Below are 6,000 nucleotides of genomic sequence, written 5' to 3' on the forward strand. Positions count from 1 at the left end.
AAATCAGCAGGAAAGGGCTCCATACTAGGATGGTTTAGACAGAAGCATATTTATCTAAAGCAATATGAGATTGTGGAAGAGAGACTGACCAATTCTGAAACACAAGAACAAAGTTGGTTCTTCCCTTGCCTTTCACTTATTCATTCAACAGATATTTTGAGAGCTATGAGGTGAACAGAACACATATACCCTTATGGAAAATATATCATATTACTACTTAAGCAGTAACTGGTAGTTTTTTGTGCCCATTTGAGACATCAAATGTGTTGTTTCGCTTAATGTTAACTACTTCTTTTCATGTGCTCTTGAATTCTAGATAAGCATTGTGTTATCATGGGTACCTGAGAAAGCAGTAGGTATCATTAAAAGTAGGTTTTCTTTTTCTTTATTTGACGTATTGCTACAAACTTGCACTAATACACGAGCCACTAGCCACATGTGGCTAAGAACCACATAATATGGCTAGTCCAAATTGAGATGTGCTGTAAAAATATACCAGGTTTCAAAGACTTAGTACGAAACAAAATATATCCCATTCATATATTTTATATTGATATTTTTTATAAAATCTTGAATATAAATATTATTATGTAAATATATCATTAAAATATTTTCATCTGTTTCTCTTACCTCTTTTTTAACATAGTTACTAAACATTTTTAAATGACTTATTTGACTCACATTATACTCTCTTGCACAGCACTGCTCTAACCAAAGTTTATATTACCTTTTCTGGTTTGTACCTCTTAGAGAGATCCCTGTAGTAAAACGTTACTCTCAATTCTATATCTATGCATGGAAAAATTGCCTTTGCATAGATAATTGCCAAGGAAATGTTAAGGTCTGAGCATTTCCACATTTATTTATGTCCTTAAATGTTACTGGTAGATTAGAAAAGTATGATTTCCTTTATAGAAGCAGTTTTGCAATTCTTCAAGTAGGAAGTTTACTGAAGTGGAAAGGAAATTACTAAATCTTATTATGCATTCTACAGGCTGTCATTTGAAGACATTATGCATACTGGTCTATAGTTCCCCAGGGCATATTTCAGTCTTTCATTTAAAATGATTCAATTTAGTCTAGACCAATCTAATACATATTGGCTCCAGTTTTCAGTGGCAACTTGCCAGACCCTGCTCAAGTAGGTTTCTCTGCAGCTTATTGTCAATCAAGAACAATGGTGCAAAGGGTACATAGGGATAAGAATATAAGTGAATAAAAATAGTTCCCTGGCATCTCCCTAGGTCCTACAGGAGGCAGAGTGGAAGCCAGCCAAGTACTAAGGGCCGTATCAGTATTCAAAGGTCTCAGAGGTCCCCCTCAAGATATGTGAGGCAACCCTATAATAATTTATTTACAAATCCTATTTCTAGGATAGTATAGTATTTCCACAATTTAGAAAAATGCTCATATGTTCATGGTGAATCTAAAACCCTCTTTGATAGCAATGTGGTAGAGTAATAATTGCAGTTACAGGATTCACAAAAATATAGGTTCAAGTTGCAAAATTAGCCACATTTGTTCACTGTAATCCTAGATTAGATTTCCTTAGGGCACAGTAGCCTTTTCAGATTGTTTTCACTAAGTGATATGCATTAAAGATTCCTCCATGTCTTTTTATGGATTGATAGCTCACTTCTTTTTATCACTGAATAATATACATTTAATGGATATACCACAGTTTATCCATTCACTTATTAAGGGATATCTTGTTTATTTCTTGTTTGGGGAAATTATCAGTACAACTGCTATAAATATTCACAAGTAGGCTTTTTCGTAGATACAGATTTTTGACTCATTTGGGTAAATGTTTAGGAGAGCAATTTTTAAATCATATGCTAAAAATATGTTTAGGTTTGTAAGGAAGTGCCAAATTTTCTGCCAAAGTGGCTGTATCATTTTGCATTCCCACCAGTAATGAGTGAGAGTTCCTTTTGTTCCATATCCTTATCAGCATGTTGCACATATTTACATATGCTCATCTGCCATCTGTGTACCGTGCTTAGTGAGGTGTGTCCTCAGATATTTTGCCCACTTTTTCCTATTTTCAATTTCATTGATTTCTTATTTTCAATTTCATTAATTTTGGCTTTAATTTTTATTATTTCTTCTGTTTGCTTTTGTCTTAAATTGGACTCATTTCTTCAGTTTCCTAAGGTAAAAGCTTAAATTATTGATTTTATATTTTTATTCTTTTCTAATATATGCATTCAATGCTATAAATTTCCCTTTAAGCACTATTTTTGATGATTCTATCATTTGACTTGTATTTTCACTTTCATTTGTTCAAAAAATTTTTTTAAATTTCTCTTAAGATTTCTTCTTTATTCCATATGTGACTAAGAAGTATGTTGTTTACTTCCCAGAATATTTTGGGATTTTTTTCAGCTATGTTTTCATTATTGATTTCTAGTTTAATTCCATTGAGGTCTCAGAGCATACTCTGTGTGATCTATTGTTTTTAAATTTTTAGTGTATTTTATGACTCAGACATAGTCTATCTAGGTAAATGTTCCATGTGAACTTGAGAATATGTATTATGCTGTTGTTGAACAAAGTATTCTATAAATGTCAATTACATCCAGTTGATTTGGTGATGCTGTTCAGGTCAACGATAGCCTTACTAATTTTTGGCATGATTTATCCATCAGTTACTGAAAGAGAGATGTTGAAGTCTCCAAGTATAATAGTATAATTTTTCTATTTCTCTTTGTTGTTCTGTCAGTTGTTGCCTCACATATTTCGATGTTCTGTTTAGATTTATACATATTAAGGATTGTTATGTCTTCTTGTAGAATTGATTCTTTTGTCTTCATGTGATCTTCCTCTTTATCTTTGATAAGGTCCCTTGTTCTAAAATCTGCCTAAACTGAAATTAATGAAGCTATTTGAGTTTTCTTTTGATTAGTGTTAGCATTGTATGTCTTTCTCCAACCCTTTACTTTTAACTGATATGTTTCTTTATATTCAAAGTGGGTTTCTTGAAAACTACATATAGTTCATTTTTTTTAACTACTCTGACAGTCTGTCTTTTAATGGGTGTACTTAGACCATTCACATTTAAAGTTATTATTGATATAGTTAAATTAATATTTTCAGTATTTGTAACTGTTCTGTTCTACACACTTGTAATTTGTTTATTTTATTTTATTTCCTCCTTTTTCTGTCTTCTCTGACTACTTGAGCATTTTACCTTTTTCCATTTTCTCTCTTCTTTTAGGATGTGAATTACACTTTTAAAAAAGCTTTTTAGTGATTGCCCTAGAGTTTTCAATAAACACTTAGGCTAATCTAAGTCCACTTTCAAATAACACTATACAGCTTCATGAATAATGAAAATACTATATAACAGATTAATTTCAATTTTCCCCTCCTGTCCCTTGTGAACTTGGTGTCTTTCATTTCATTTACTTATATCCTATAATCACTCAATATATGGTTACTATTATGACTATAGAAAGTTATCTATTAGATTATTTTTAAAAAGATTTTATTTTATTTTCATTTATCCTTTCTCCAGTGTTCTTCCTTTCTTTGCCTAGATTTATATACCAAGTTTCTGATCTGTATGTATTTTCTTTTTTTCTGAAGAACTTTTAAAATTTCTTGCTGCTAGGTGCATCTACTGGTGGTTATTTCATTATTTGTCTGAGAAATTCTTTATTTCTCCTTCACTTTTTGAAGAATAATATCACTGAGTATAGAAAATTGTTTGGTAGTTTTGGTTTTTGTTTTTCAATACTTTAAGCATTTTACTCTACTCTTTTCTTGCTCTCGTGGTTTCTGATGAGAAATTCACTATAATTCATATCGTTGTTCCCTCATAGGTAAGGTGCATTTTTCTTCTGGCTTCTTTTAGTACTTTCTCTTTTCTTTTTCTCCAGTTTGAGTATGATGTGCCGATGTATAGAGTTTTTGGTATTTGTTCCATTTGGTGTCCTCTGAACTTCTTGGAACTGTGCTTTGTTGTCTGTTGTTAATTTGGGAACATTCTCAGATATTATTGTGTCAAATATTTCTTTTCCATTCTCTCTCTGTTCTCCTCTTCTATTGCAATTGCATGTTTGTTGCCTCTTTCAAAGTTGTAACAGTTTTTTGATATTCTGTTTCATTTTTATTAATTTTATTATTGCCAAACTTCAGTTTGGGAAGTTTATATTTACATATTTTCATATTCTCTGATTTCTTCCTCAGTTGTATACAGTCTTCTAATTAGCCTAACAAAGACATTTTTAATATCTGTTACAGTGTTTTTGACTTCTAGCATTTTCTTGGAGTATCCATCTCTTTGTTTAGAGTACCCACCTATTCTTGTACACTGTCTACTCTTTTGCTTAGTGCTCTAAACATATTAATTATATTTATTTTAAATGTTCTGGCAATTCCAAACTCTGTGTCATATCCAAGTCCGTTTTGTGTCTTCAGACTGTGTTTTTTCTACATTTTTATCATGCCTTGATATTTTTTTTTTGTTAAAAGCTACAATAGCTGGTGTCAATAATTGTAAATTATGATGAATATCATCATAACATGAGTTGAAGGAAATAAAACATTTATTTAGCATTTACTGTGTAGCAAGCACATTGAATGTCTTATTCAATATTCAAAGCAAATTATTACCTTCCTTCTACACATTAGGAAAATACAGTTCTAAGAAAGCAAATAGCAATGATCATACAACTAGTGAACAATGGAATCTAGATTGAACTATTTTATGTGGCTATATGACACTTAGTTCTGAAGTATATTTCATAGATAATCAATGTAGTTAATCTCAGTTTTAGGGAAAAAAACAAATACACATATTTCTGTAAGGCAGAAAATAAATAATACTAGGCTTTCAAAGGCTAGATTTATAAAGGTGATGGCATTAAATATATCAGAATTATTTCCTAAAATAAAAAATCAATACAATTATGGATTGCCAAGTCAAATCTATTAGAAATAAAGCTTCAGAGAAAATCTAAACTTAAAATATAATTATAACAAATATAATAAATGCTTGTGTATTTATTATTTTTATAAATCCTAAAATTAAATTTTGGCATTCTGGAAAATGTTGAATTACCAAGCTGTGAAAGATACAAGGAAAAAAAACATTATTCTGAAGTTTCATGGAAATATTTATTATATCTAGTCTCAACACCTCTTTATCCATTTTTTTTTTTGAAATTTTAAAGTATTTTTAACATTTGTGTGAGCCAAAGACGACAAAGCCTGGGCACTTTTTAGTTTCTTTTCCTACAATTATCAGATAGCTTTATTTCCAAAAAATAGGAATACACTGGAGTTGAAAAAAATGTTGGTTTATTAAATGTTAATTAATGGCCGAATTAAATGTTAATTAATACCTGAATTAATGGGAGAATTGTGTTTTACCTCAATGGAAATCTGGAATTCAGATAAATTCCTATCCAGAATAGTAAGCAGCTCTTTCTGTCAGAACTAGGTGTGTGTGAGTGTGCATATTTACTCACAGTATTGCCAAGTAAAATGGATGTTAATATAGGAAAAATTTGATACCATATTGATTCATTTTTTGATTATTTACTTATTGAGCACATAAGTAAAAAGAAGCTGTTTAGCAACAAGACCTAGTCCCAGACTTAAATATTTAACTTCTATAGCTTTTCATTATTATTTCATTTTTTATTTGATTTTCCAAATGACACATACTTTCCAAATGGCAGAGATAAATACTGTAGTAATTCACTTGGGTGAACAATGTAGATTAGAATGGGCATATAAATCTATCTTTCTTTGAGTGACATACTAAAGAAATTGGAAAGCACCCTGTATAATGTGAGATACTTTACTATTCTTGGCAGGAGGATGACATATAAACATGAAAACATGATGTTATGTAAATACTAACATAGCATCGACTGTTCTGGCTGGATTGGAGGCAGCCAGAATTTAACTAAGAGGGCAAGCCAGAGACCAATGTGACCCAGGCTTCCATTGATAGACTCGAACTAGGTTAGCAGAAATAGGCAGAGA

The sequence above is a fragment of the Delphinapterus leucas genome, chromosome 5 (assembly GCF_059928025.1).
Source record: "Delphinapterus leucas isolate spDelLeu-1000000601 "Yukka" chromosome 5, BTC_Dleu_Yukka2, whole genome shotgun sequence".
Lineage (NCBI taxonomy): Eukaryota > Metazoa > Chordata > Mammalia > Artiodactyla > Monodontidae > Delphinapterus > Delphinapterus leucas.